A 15,606-nucleotide genomic window follows, 5' to 3' on the forward strand; every position below is an offset into this window, starting at 1 on the left:
ACCTTTGAACTCAAAGTGTGACCTTGACCTTGGAATATCGACGTAATTATCGCGCGACACACCCGCTCCAAATGATGTTGAACAAATGTGCCAAATGATTTAAAATCTGACAATGAACGACTGAGTTTTTGGCCCGGACATGCTTATTCCGCCCCCGCACACGCCAGCCCGGCCGCATTCGCCAATCTAAACCATTTTTTTTTCCCCTTCGGAAAACCTGGTTAAAAGGCCATAATTGTTACAAAATGCTTGATACAGTTATCTGCTCTTGTTTATACCTTGGGGTCATGTGGGGTTAATAAGCAAAATACTGGTGTATGAACGCAATATGTCAAGGGACATAAAAATATTTGAGGTCATATGCAAACTTTAACATAGATTTATCAATAATAGGCATATTATTCTAAGTGAAAAAGGGCCTAATTCTGTTAAAATGCTTGATAGTAAATGAGTTGTCTGCTCTTGTTTATAGATTTGGTTTATGTCGGTAATGAAGTATGCAAAATATAAAGCAATATGTCAAGGACATAGGAAATATATTTGAGGTGGTACGCAACATTCCAATGCGCAAGCCGACGCCGGGTTGAGTAGGATAGCTCGACTATATATATTTCATATATAACAGTCAAGCTAAAATGTAAATATACCAAACAACGGCTACCTCAATCACAACTTTAATGCAATGCTTATAACAATAGAGATACAATGATATGCCAGGGATTGAAACTAACTGTTTACTATTGTGGGCAACCATCTTTAGTATTTTTTGGTGCCCAGATAAAGAATAACGAGCCCAGAAATATGAACATGTGAATATTATACATTCTTTAATAAAATAATAGATAATTAAAAACATTTGCTGACAACACATGTTCAATGCATGATGATGTTATTAGGAGCCTGAATTGAATCATGTCCTATTCCTAATAATGAATGTTATTTAACTAGTATTGATCCATGGTGATCAATTGTTTTTCATTTTTATTGCAGTGAATTGTTTTAAGCTTTAAAAAAAGAAGTTTACCAACTTTGAAATTGAGTTGCCCAGGCAAAATCTACTTGCCCCGGGTTCACGGTAACCATTATTTCCATCCCTGTATGCTCTTCATTTTCTGTTCTTCCATCGCATTCTCAAAATTAAACTTAAAGAGCCGATATTTTTTAATAACATTAGTATGAATTACTAACCATTATCACCCCAAAAAACAATTTTACAAAGCTGTAATCCCCTCGTAGAGATTTAGTTTACTATTATCAGTGTTCTCTTTAAATACCGGCTGCTAGCGATCTTGCCGTTTACATTAACTCTTGATCCGGCTACTTTTCCCAAATATATCAAGTAAATGTCACAAATGCTTGGTTTTACTGCATAGTTGCCGGCCATATAACTGGCTACTCAAATTTTTCTGGAAAACACTGAACTATGCATGACAACACAAAAAAATTAATACATCTTAGATTCATTGTAAAAAATAAATTGACACTTCCAGCTTGTCGTCACTAAAATCCAAAGATTCAAATAATTTTCCACGAGATATGTCAACAATTGCGTAATCAATGAATGAAAAATAAAAGTAAAGAAGCCGGATTTACATAAATTTCAGTTGAAACAACAACAAGGTAAAGGTAGTCGTGAGATATAATAATAATACAGTTAGTAAGGCTCGTACCTGGGAACGGTAAATATACTAAAACATACCCGGGAATTTAAACACTAAATCGGTTGTTGTCGGCTATTTTGTAAAAATTAATTATGTTACATTTATGTCAATTTTCTGTTAAATGGCATTTATACAATGTATTATCAAACTCTCATTTTTACAATCATTAATGTGATTCAATTTAAAATCTTAAATTGTTTAAAGTCGCATCATTGTATGACGTTGTCAAGTATATTTTCCGCGATGTCGCACGTTCACTTTTTACCATCATAGATTTTGTTAAAGAAACATTTTTTGGTTGCGAGGTCCGTTAAATGGGGAACACCATATTTGGTATTTATATTATGTTTTAAACAAATAATTCATGCTGTGTAATAAATATTGTATAAGATATTCGATATTTATTGAAAATGTTCAAATTGTTATTATGAAACCTTTTATTCTAATGAGTGTATGCTATCATATTATACTTCGAATAGCAGATCTGTTGTACTATAATCGTATTATTCATTCTTTATTGTTAATTTCATTTATTGTAGAGAATCGTCAATGTTACATCTAGTCGCCAATCCTTGTCGTTAGTGTAGTTTTTCAATGCGTGTTATCATTGCCGTCAATGTTAGTCCGTCAATCCTTATCGTCATTATACATGAAGGAAATAAAAGCAGAAACAGAGACGTATTCTTGATAACTTGATTATTCCTACGGCGTCCTCTCAACACTCATACTAAAAAGCATGTTGATGCAGATTTTTTTAAAGAGAAGTTTCTTAAGGTAAACAATATTGTTTTACTTTAATCGCTAGCATGTTTAACGACATCGGATTTTTGGCAGATATACAACTCGGATACAATCTAATATTGCGGGTATGTTTCAAGTTTCTTACCGTACCCGGGCTACATGTAAGTAAAGTTAAGAGTACCCGGGGTACATGTACCGGTAAGTAGTACCCGAGCCGAGAATGTCAATTGAAGGTGTTAGAGATGCATTGAACCATAAGATTAAAAAGGGGGTAATTAACCACGGGCTTATTAAAATTAAAACGATGACATTACATTGTACCAGCTGTTTATTGTTGTAATACTGAAGCTTGAAATATTTTAAATAATGTAAACAACTTACCCTTGTATAAGTTGGCACATTGTTGTCAGGTGTAGAAACTATTATACTTATTTCTGTTAGTTGCACTGGCTGAAACCAAAGAATTATGTAGATCGTTTCTAAATAATCACGAAACAATCTACTAAGGCATATATGCTTGCCAGTTGCTGAGTTTGTGCATTTCCATTCATTACTATCGGCCTTGGCAAACAGCGTAGACTCAGATTAGACCCGCATGATGTCTGCTATTTGGTACGCAGAAGATTTGCATATCCACGGGTGTTTTATGTCAAATGTTATGTTTTTCAATAGATCGTATACTTATCTACAAAACAGCGAATTAGCGTTCACTTGACATCATTTTTAATTATGTTATTTTGTGAATACTTTCTCGCGATCTTTTCGCCTTTGGTCGACGCCGTCTGCTATTTCAACGATGAAGATTTCCATATCCACTGGCGTTTTTTTGATGTCAATGTTAGTGTTTTCCATGGATCGTATACTTATCTACAAAACAGATAAGTAGCGTTTCACTTTACATCGTTTGAGATGATGTTTTTGTAAATACTTTCTAAGCGTTCATTCTGACGAAGTCGACCATTTTGACGGGTGTGAGGAAATACCTGAATTTCCCGTATTAAAACCAAATCCCCAGAAATCCACGAGATCCCACGAAATCCCCATTAATTTGATTGTGTATTGAAAAACTGCGTATTTTAATATAGGATCGTTGCGAAATACACTGAAATCACTATGAACATTGTTTTATCAAAGTTTGATTTCGGGGATTTCGGAGGACTTCGTTATATCCACATACCGCATTTTGTAATTCCGGTTTATGTAAAAACTTGCGAAACTTTTTCGTGATTAATCAAAAACTATATTTTTCCCAGGTATAACGCCTACGCCAACAGGTAGATCGCATTCCTTGTCCATATACATGTCAAATTTCAGCAAACGTGCTAGGGCCAGTTTTCAAGAAACCCAAATCGCGACGATTCTCGCCAGCTTAACGAAGTTAGCCCCCTTTATCATTCGTTCGATTGAAACGTCATCAATGATGACGTCCAATACATCACTCATTCCATATATACTAGAGTTGCGACACCTTAAGGTTTCGCGGGATGGAATGAGGGGGAACTAAAAAAATGTGGGGTTCGAAAATATTGGGTAAGAAAATGCGGGAACACACATTTTTGGTACTAAACAAATGTGGGTACGAAAACTTTGGTTACGAAAAAAAATGTGGGTACGAAAATTGTGGGTACAATGGGTCATGTTAAGGTTTTAGCATGGCGGACGCCAGAAGGCGAAAAGACATGACACATACGATGAGCTGGCTATGAGAATACCTCAGGTATTCTCCGAAAACAGCCGAGCTCATATGCATAAGTCAGTGAGTAATACTCATTAAAAGCTAGGCACGGCGTATAAAATCAGAACCACTGGGCCGAATCTGCTGAAACTTGGCCGCATTATAGATTATGGTCCAAACAAGCTACAGAATGTGCGCTTTTGGACCTGACAGCGTAAAAACATTAACCAATAATGAACAGCACAAAATGGGTCATTTTGAACAAAAAAATGTAAACTTTAAGTGGCATTTAATGACTTTTAGACATCAGAAAGTTTCAAATTTTTGATATTCTGCACACTTCGACTTGTTTTTTTTTTTAATTTAGAAACAGTTATGCTTGGGATGTCTATAAACCCTGTTATGGAATGTCAAATTTGGCAAAAAATTACAATACAATCCCAAAAAATGGTTAAGCACAATTCCCCTTTAACATTATTCCTTATATTTAATTGAATTCTTAAATAGATAACTGTGTATATTTAATCATAATGGGCTCTGTATATCACACATGATAGGCCACTGCTGGGGCTTGAACCCAGAACTCATCTCACATTGTAAGATGCGTTTTTTCAATTAAACTACAATGACTTGTACATGTATCGTGTGAAGTGGAGCCAACATACACCCACATAAGTGAAAAATCATTCCGTCCATATATTTGTCGTGGGTGTTTTCTGACACATGTTGCATAACTGTTTGCAACAAAAGATGTATACATAGATACATAAATGGGGGGAAAAAAACGTCTTTTTTATTTTTGTTTCACATATAAACATTTCCTAGCATGATTAATAACTATATCATTTGAAATCATTTATAGACCAAATATTACTGAAACTGCAAAAAAGTATAAGATGGATAGATATAAATGTATCATTCTAATCTAGTACAATGAACAAATGTTCTTCCGATGCCATTTTCACTAAGGTATTGGTATTGAATCCTGATGTACTACTAAAATGTATGTCGGGTTAGCAATAATAATTCAACAAATCCTCATATTCAAGCTGGGTCATCACTAAGTGGAATTATTTGTGGACATATAACAGAAAAATGCATTTCATGCCTCTATATTGCTTTAACAGGAATCCCAGCTTTTTGTATGAACAAAATTCCCTGATTTTTCCCTGATGGAAAATAAAACTTCCAGGATCATGATTTTGACCTATTTCTTGTTTTAGACACCCTGAATAAATAGCAGTTGCAGACATAACTAAGCTACACGTATACTACAAAGTCACGATAGATATGCAGAGGAAATGATTTGCTGTTTAAAATTGTATGGACTTCTCGACACAAGTCGGGAAAGTCTGACCAAACAAAATTCCCTGAATTTTTCCCTGATTTCACAAACTTTCCAAATTCCCTGACTGGAAAAAAGAGTCTTTTCCAGTTTTCCCTGAGTTCCAGGTTGGCTGGGAACCATGTTTAACTTTGATAAAATGTTCTTTAGATGCCATGTGTATTAATTTATATGTCTTTTTTTCTGAGATATTAATGAAAATGCCTGTGGGTATGTGGCGAATACTAGTATTAAAAAAATCTGCAACTTGATATATGGTGTTAACACGGTAAAATTGTATGAGCCCAAATTATAATAGATGAATGCGTATTATGCTTCTATGCTTATACTATGAGGACATGTTCATACAATGCCATTTTTATTAATATAGATGCCAAATTTAATGAAACAGACTTGAAAATGTGTGTTGCCAGATACCAAGTAGAAAAAAAAATCAGCATTTTTATGTAGGGGCTTTCACACAGTAAAATTGTTTGTGCCCAAATAATCATAGATGAATGCATATTAGGCTTCAATGTTGCTTATACTTTGACTACTGGTTCATACGATGCCATTTTTATAAATATCTATGCCAAATTTAATGAAATAGACTTGAAAATGTGTGTCGCCAGGTACCAAGTAAGAACAAAATCAGCATTTTTATGTAGGGTCTTCATACGGTAAAATTATTTGTGCCCAAATAATAATAGATGAATGTATATTAGGCTTCAATGTTGCTTATATACTATGACGACATGTTCATACGATGCCATTTTTGTTAATATATATGCCAAATGTAATGAAATAGACTTGAAAATGTGTGTCGCAAGATACCACGTAAGAAAAAAATCCGCATTTTTATGTAGGGTCTTCACACTGTAAAACAGTTTTATACGTGGACATAGCATTTTCATGGAGCCCGTAAAGAAAGGGAGTTAATTGTGTAATTTGTGCTGATCAGAAACTTATAACAGTCGTCTCCCTTGAAATATTTGCACTTTATGAGACACCACAAACCATGGCGTCTCATCAGGATCCAAACTGTATTCTAAATCGTCACACTAAGCCCTCATAAGTTATTCATTGTATATGCACTATATAAAACAACCATATAATATATCTAATATATCCAGACACACGTATTATACCCAAATATTAGAAATACACAATTTTATAACAGTAAAAACAATGGTATTTCACAAACAATTGCAGTCGTTAATAAATGCAGAAAAGCATCATCTACACGTTTCATACGGTATTCAGTTTATATGCAAACGCATTTAAATATATTTACCTCGATACTCGACCAAGCTGTTGAAAAATTATATTAATTAGAACGAGAACAAGTAAGATTAATGTGTTGTTTTCACATTTCTTTAAATGGCTGCCAATACCGCATGTAATAAAACAATCGAAGCGCATGCGCATAATATATGTTACACTCCACTAAACTAGTTGCAGCAAAGACATTCACAGGCGTTCATGTCACTTATATTCATGATATTTCCATATGCGAGTGTGATTGTAAACACAAGTTTCTGAAAACAGTGCGAAAAGGGGGCATTACGCAAAGCCAATAAATCTGCGCAGATTTTTGTCAATATTGACAATAAACTGCATGTTTTCTTACCGTTAGTAATCCGACAGTCCGTTGGTCACATTGTGCATTAGTCCGTTTAAGTTATTATTGCCTTACACTTTTCAATATAAATTTATGAACTTTAAACAAAATAAGTAACTAACTAAGTAACTATTTAACTGACTAACACGCGCGTTTTTTTCCCAATATCCGAGACATTTACTTCGCACCTTGCCCTCAATGTCTGGCTTTTAAAGTTTACCGCCTTTTTGCGAATACAATGACGTTTACATATGAATTGCCCAATGAAAATTTCGGCGGGATGACGTCAGGCGCCAAAACTGGCGCGTGGTTTTTCCCGGTATAGACCCAGTGTGTCAACGCTGTAAATGCATTGTGGGAAACGGACTATTTCCAGCATGGCGCCCGTAAAGATTATGAACACGGAAGTAAAAATAGTAATAAATTATTATCAAAAACAGGCCTCATCAAACCGGGTCAGCCATGATATATTCTTGGATGCAGTTTGTGCTTCAAAAGGAGCTACTTTTCATGCCAGCCTATCGATGTAATATTCACTAAACACGTTGCAATGACTGTTATCTTCGAAATAATAAATAAATATTTACAATGTAATACCTGCATTAAAACGACTTCTTTTACATGCCGGCTACTATTCCCAAATACATCAAGTTAAATGTCACAAATGCTTTTGTTTTACCGCATAGTTGCTGCCCATATAACTGGCTACTCAATTTTTTTGGAAAACACTGAATTATGCGTGACAAACACAACATTAAAATACATTAATATCCAAAGATTCAAATAATTTCCCACGAGATAAGTCAAAAATTGCATAATCAATTGAATGAAAAATTAAAGTAAAAAAGCCAGATTTTACATAAATTTCAGGTTAATAAACACAAGGTTAAGGTAGTTGGTGAGATATAATCATTATACAGTTAGTAAGGCTTCATTGGTCATTGTTGGCACAGTACTTACATGCACCTCAGGTACTCTTAAGTATACTTACATGTACCCTGGGTACGATAAATATACTAAAACGTAACTGAGAATTTTAATGCTAAATCAGTTGTTGTCGGCTAATTTGTAAAAATTAATTATGTTCACATTTAGGTCAATTTTCCTTTTAACAGCCTTTATATTATAGACATGCATACTCAACTAGAAATGGTGCGGCAGAGGCCGACGCGTATCCCCACGCCGCATGTTTGACCCAGGGGCACCCCAGGGTTGGTAATGTGGCCATGCATAGTTGAGATTGACCGTATTGTCATAAGAGAAGTTCATTATCAATTAGAAGTGAACTGGTGTAGAATTGAAGAAATTATAGTAAAAGGCAATTTTGGATGGGCGTGGCCTATGTGGGCGGGTTGCCCCAGGGTTGGGTAATGGGGCCATACATAGTTGAGATTGATCGTATTGTCATAAGAGAGGTTCAGTATCAATTTGAAGTAAATCGGTGTAGAAAATGAAGAAATTATAGTAAAAGGCAATTTTTGGTGGGTGTGGCCTATGTGGGCGGGGCGCTCCAGGGTTTGATAATGGGGCCGAGGTTCCGTATCAATTTGAAGTGAATCGTTGTAGAAATGAAGAAATTATAGTAAAAGGCATTTTTGGGTTGGCGTGGCCTATGTGGGTGGGGTTCCCCAGGGTTGGTAATGGGGCCCATGCATATCTGAGGTTGATAGTTTTGTCATAAGAAAGGTTCAGTATCAATTTGAAGTGAATCGGTGTAGAAATTAAGAATTATAGTAAAACTGCAATTTTAGTGGGAGTGGCCTATGTGGGCGGGGCCCCCAGGGTTGGTAATGGGGCCATGCATAGTTGAGATTTACCGTATTGTCATAAGAGAGGTTTGGTATCAATTTGAAGACAATCAGTGTAGAAATGAAGAAATTATAGTAAAATAACCTAAAAAATGAGTAAAATCTCTGACCCGGCCCGGGCCCAACCACATAACTTTTGACCCAGGGGTCAGATCAAAATTCCAAATAGTGCAGGGTCGCACATATGCTCATACAGTACAGCCAAAGCGGCACAAACATAATCCGCGGCTACGCCACGGCCAGATTATTAGTCCGCGGCGGCCGAATCGTGTGTTCACGCGGCGTATCGCCGTGGCACTCGGCATCGATCCGCGCAACGACGCCGAGTCTGTATTAACCTCGCGTACTTTCGCGGAGTAAATCCGCCGCATACGTACGCGGCGGATCGAGTGAAAAGATATCCACCTACATGTACATACATGTATGTGTAGCGTAGAATTAATTACGCGCAACTGTTTATGTTTCGTTCGATTATCATTATTAAATTTGTAATCCGAAACACACTTCCGAATTTTAATTTTTAGATTTGGCAAAATCTAGCGTCAAATAAACAGTGCTAAAGTATCCTTTGTTTCATAAAAAGCGCGCGAAAATTATGCAGACATGTAGAACGTCGTTTGGAAAGTTTGGGTGTATTTTGTGTTGTATAAATACATGAACATCACGTCAGGCGTAAATCGCGTGTTCAGTGGAGAAAAAAAAAACGCCCCGATTAGACGTTATTTCATCATCTCTATAAATAGTAACAAATGCCAAAATGTATTTGATACTTAAGGAAATATCGAGAATGTTTGTGTATCGTAAATATTTACCAGCATTTGCTTTAAAACTGGAATATACGGGATTATCGGGTAATTAGTAGCGATATTAACTGTATAATATGAACAAAATAAAACGTGTTTATATACGCATATTCAAACAATAGTTATAATAAGCTGATAATTAACAAAACTACAAATACGGTCGTCACCGTCTTGATTATTGATGTGGCTTCAAACTGCTAATTTTCTCAGCTAAAATATAATAGCGGAATCAACATGCAATTAATTTATAAATCCACCATATGCTGGAGCCTTGACCACTTGTATGTGCGAAAACATAATTACGTGACCTTGTTTATGTGTGAAATACATACGCTACGGGCGGGAAACAAACTTAATAATTGGCCAGACACATTAACTATGCTTACATGTATATGCTAATACAATCCGCGCACAATAAATTTATTATGATTTTAATTATTATTATAATTGTTCTTTCAAAATTTGTTAACTACATGTAACTAATAATTAAAAAAAAATATATTCATGATCGCATCGACTCGGCATCATGTCGCGGACCGCGGCATGCCTCGGCGGACAGATGCGAAGTTTCGCGGCGAAATGCGACTTGCCGCCGCATACTGACGCGGCTTCAACGACTGACGCGGCATCGACTCGTTTCGCCTTGCCGCCGCGGATCGCGAAATACGTTTGTTCCGCTTTGGCTGTACTGTAGCTACCATGTGTGTAAGTTTCAAGGTTCTAGTGCATATAGTGAAGGAGGAGATAGTGGCCAGGTCAGGACGGACGGACGGCGGAGATACCCACAATATGATCAATATCCCCACGCTTTTCAAAAAGTGTGGGGATAAAAAGCAACATGATGCAGAAATTTTAAAATAGAAGTTTGTTTAAGGTAAACAATATCGTTTAACGGTAATCAGTAGCGTATCGGATTTTGGGAGGATATACAACTCAGGTACAGTCTAATATCACCGGGTACGTTTAAGTATATACTCCGTACCCGGGGTACATGTAAGTATACTACCCAGGGTACATGTAAGTAGTACCCGAGCCAACAATGACCAATCGAGCCTTAGTAAGTGAGTGATGGTGTATGAGATATACACCCTCAGTAATTTCATACCATACAAGACTGAGCTTTGCTGTTTGATCAGTTTCATCTTTTCTTTAATATCACGGGTTAGAGAAAAAAAAACTCTATCATGATAAAAAACAATGTAAATAGAGGGACAAATGCTTACTTCCCATTCATTGTAGATTTAATGATTAATTTGTCCAGTGTGAGTCTTTGCATATAGTATACTGTTAATTTGTTTAACAGTTTAAACACAAGAGTTGTCGTTAAATTAGGACCTCTGTCACACAATATCATAATAAAAAAAATGATAATAATTATAGGCATATGAAATGGCCGTAAATAACTTTAAATAAAAAATAATTACGATTTCTTTAAACTGAATTTTTTTTATAATAGACTTGTTTTTTTACCTCAATTATTCAGCATTATAGATATAGAGAATATTATGTGAGTTTTGGATCAAGTTTATCATGCGAGGCTTAGAACCGATGAAGCGCGAGGCTTGCCGCTAACATGGTTCGTGCCGAGCATGATAAACTTGATCTTTATCCAGTTTATCCACATAATTTTCTATTTATCCTTTTTTGTGGTCATTTATCGTTCAAAAAAAGTATAAATACTTTAAAATTCAAAGAAACAGCGCTGGTTTTCCAAGTTGACTTCAAAGTGTTTGTTTACTTCAACGTCATCATTTGCTATGACGTCACATTTAAACATATAGTGTTCTTAAGATAGAGGTCGGAAAAAATAGCGATAGTATTAAGGTAAAGTTTATACGATCGTTGTTATACTATCGATTTTCAGCTGGTAATAGGATAAAAAAAATGTACCCATGGGGGTAAATACCCCCACTTTTCAAAGCATAGGGGTAAATGGTCAAATTTCGCCTTGGTTGAAGGGTAATTTGCTAAAAGTAAAACCAGAATATAGCCGGGGTACAGACACTCTACTTTAATAACAATTAACCACTAACTATGTGTATTCCTTCATATTAGTAGGTTTCTTAATTTCTTGTTATTTTAACTTGTTGGCAGATTACATTTAAGATCTTCGTCGTTATTATCCACCACCGTGGCCAACGGAGAACTTTTTTGCCAACTTTCAACAGTTGTTTTATTAGCATTTTAGTGGTTCCTTTTTGATTTTAAAACAGAGGAATTTAAATCATTCAGTATTGGCAGTACAATTTTATTACTCGATACAATTTTTGCCATACACAAAGAATCAATTGTACTTTGAGAAGTAATTTGTGTTGGCTTGGAAGAAGCCATGCTGACCACTTCATGTAATTTAATAAACACATAAGCGCTTGACTGTCTGTTAAAAAATCAATACTAAATTTACCATGCATCTAGATGCTACAGAGTATACATACCGACTGGCTAACTATTTCTACAACCAGCTCTAATTTTTACGATAACCAGTCTCATTTTTTGGCTAAAGACAATCAGCTGTTTATATTTTTTGTTTATGATATACGCATCAGTGCCCCAGATAAGCTGTGTATCTGCGTCTTTCACCCTATTAAAATGTCTAAAAACGCAAAGAAATTCAATAACATGCCTATTGCAAACGCAACCATTTTGATTTGTGCGCAAATTCGTCAAATTCAATGCGTACAACACAATAGCTTCAATCGAAAATACTAAATGCTCATTTTCGGTATTTTCTCTTTGAAATTATTATCGTCACGCGTATTTATTAAGCAAGCGCCTGGATGACGGACCATGAAAACAGTCAAGCTTTATTCAAACTCTCTGCGTTCTAGATTTCATAGTTAAATAAAGTGTGATCAAATTGTTTTCCTCGACATACATGCGTTTTCAATCTGACTTTATCCGTCGCTCATTGTGCATGTATTTATAAAGTGCCCGTACTTTCAGTTTCTATAACGATGCAAAATAAAAATGTCTAAGAGAGGTCGAAAGACTTCCGCTATTGTTGAGAAAAAAATATCAGTCGATCGCAAACTGTTTCGAACCAAGAAAGCAAGAGCCAAATGATCATTCGTGTTATCGAATTTTTGTTTGTTTTAAGTTTATATTAAGGACAGTTTCAATGATTAAAGATGTTATGAAACATCAGTTTATTAAAGTTAATTATGATAGTTTAAAGTTTTATTGAATCAGTACAAGTGAGCATCTTCCACAGAAGTAAAACATTAATGATATAAAGGTATGCATTTTTATAAATTATTTCACCCTATTTCAAGAAGGAAATCACCCTATTTTTCAAATCAATGGGTGAAAACCCTATTTCTCAAATAATTATCTGGGGCACTGCGCAGAGAATTTACAGCATTAGCGTAAGTCCAGATTGGCTTGCTTAAATGTACGCACGGAAATGATAAATTGAGCGTATCTTGATATTTCGAATGCGTATATTACGCTGATACGCAGCTTATCTAGAACGCTGATTATTATTAAATAAATAAATAGTGAAAGCTGTTTTTGCAAAAATTAGAGGAATTTGCAACGCAAATGGTCAGTATTTTAATTACCGGTAGAGGAATTTGCAATGCAAATGGTCAGTATTTTAAAAAGTGTGCAACTCATTTTTTCACATTTTTCGACAGTTAGCGACTTTTTTTCTCACAAATTTGAATAGTTTGAGACTCATATTTTCACAAATTTGAGCAATGCTCAATTAATTATTTTCACTATTTCCAACAGTCACAAGTCATTTGTTCACAATTTTGAACAGTGTGCAACTTACAGGGGACAAAAATATTTCTAAACTGCACTCGTCCTGCAGGACGAGTGCATTTAAATGTGCACTCGTCCTGCAAACACATATGCACTCGTCCTTGAATATGTGTGAAATAAAGTTTGCAAAGGGCTAATATGACTAATAAAATTTACTATATCACTGCTAAAATGCTGCTTACTCAGTTATTCATGCCAGCTGATCAAAAAAGAAATGTTGAGCAGTGAAATAAGTTATTTATGAGGAACACAAATAAATAAATGAAGACTGCTGTTTTACTTTTTTCTAATGCTTGCGTGCTTTCCTGTTTGGGATGTTTGAACACCAAACTCCCCCCCATCCCTTTAAAGAACGCTCAAATGTCAGACATTTTTCGGACGAAATTCAGACTAGTTATAAACTGTACTTTGCAGTTAAATAATTCTTTAAAAATCAATACTTACAGTGAATGCAGTCGGATGTTTCCCTGTCAACATTGACACCAATATTTACTCGCGACTTAGTCTCGCATAACAATGCGCACCTGTTGTATGAAATTTACAATTACAATTTCCAGTTCATTCTCGTTCTACTTTCGGAATAGATATGCTTTAAGAAAATGATTTTATTTAATTATTTACGGGTCTTAAAAAACATATTTTAACATCAGCTTTTTCTCTCGTCCTGTAGGACGAGCGCTTTAGGGAAATTCACTTGTCCTTTAAAGATTTCACTCGTCAATATGAGCAGACGAGTGGAATTTTTGTCCCCTTACTTATTTTTCCATAATTGTCTAGATTGCGAGGCTCATTTTTTACAACCTTCAACATTGTACGACTCATATTTCACAATTTTCAACATTGTGAGACACTTTTTTTACATTTTTCTAATGTTTGCGACTGATATTTTAAGTATTTTAAACAATGCGCGACTCATTTTTTCACATTGTTGAATAGTCACCACCCATTTTTCTTACTTTTACATGCAAGACTCATTTTTCCACAATATGAACAGTGTGCGACTAATGTTTTCAAAAAATGAGGCGGCAGATGTTGCTGCACAAAGATAAAAAAGCCAACTGCCATAAATTTTATCCAAAAAAGAGCAACATGGCTTATTGGAGCTAATCAACCCTTTCTACATGTACTTTCAACAAGCACACAGACCAATGACAGTAGGACTACTGGCACTGACCGTTGGTTCATCAGCATGAAAAATGGGTGTCAAAAATAGCACAGATAATGTAAAATGTGTAATATGCATGTATAACGATGAAACTTACCAACCACTCGACCAGGAAACATCTGTTGCAGACTATGTGGGAACTGGGATTCGGGATGCTCTCCCACTGGTATCATATGCAGATCAGTGGTCACAAGAACGTACACAACATCATTAATGTCAGCAATATATATCTCCAACTTCAAACACACAGCTTGCAAAATCGCTGAATATTGCACAAAAGCAGCTTCGTTACAAACTTCCAGCAACTCGAAATCCACAAGCAGTCTCGTTCCCCACCCACTTTGACTTCGTAGCGAAGGCATGTTTTTTTTGGGAAACCGTTAACATCTCACAACTAAACGTATACTACGGAGATTGACAAGTTGAAAAATAAATTACTGTAATCACTTCCAATTTGCGCACTAAGTTAAACTCCAGTTCCAGTTTGTCTTTATTGTTGAAATGTTACTCTACACATTCGCTTTGAAAATAGAGGTTGGCGTGTTGTTGGAAGTACATGTACATGTCGAATGTGTTATTGTAAAAACTATTGGTATTGTGTTTTTAGTGCAGACATTGTATTTAAGTTTCGATTTCTAGCATAAATTTATATATTTTGTTAAATAATTTGCGTTTGAATGTGATTGTTTGTTGCTTACTTGCGAACTATTTTTTATGTGTAAATATGCATAGACGCTAGTGGATATGTAATCAGGTTACCATATTTACAACAATAAAATTTAACGGCTGTTTGTTTTTGTTTGTTTTGTTAATATTTTCTAAAACGTATGTTAAACGAGAGATGAAATTATTAATTAATTTGGGAATAAAATCGCAATATGTATTATTTAAAATCAAATTTTAAGTGTCTAGCGCGTGAATTGTCTCTTGGGGGTGAATTGTGTTTGGGTTGCTATTAACGCTATTAACGCTTCCAGCGAGTACTCATTTTATAGCGATTGCGCAATAAAAAACACCACTTTTTCGTAAATTTATCAAAAACT

General features: G+C 35.3%; 1 long non-coding RNA gene across 1 annotated transcript; it reads left to right on the top strand.

The window, feature by feature from the left end:
* Positions 1–7,230: 7,230 nt before the first annotated feature.
* LOC127841798 (uncharacterized) lies at positions 7,231–15,354 on the top strand. The gene is made up of 2 exons (XR_008031328.1): positions 7,231–7,548; positions 14,692–15,354. It is a non-coding gene; the product is annotated as an uncharacterized LOC127841798 (long non-coding RNA).
* Positions 15,355–15,606: the final 252 nt, after the last annotated feature.

The sequence above is a fragment of the Dreissena polymorpha genome, chromosome 8 (assembly GCF_020536995.1).
Source record: "Dreissena polymorpha isolate Duluth1 chromosome 8, UMN_Dpol_1.0, whole genome shotgun sequence".
In the NCBI taxonomy this organism is placed as follows: domain Eukaryota; kingdom Metazoa; phylum Mollusca; class Bivalvia; order Myida; family Dreissenidae; genus Dreissena; species Dreissena polymorpha.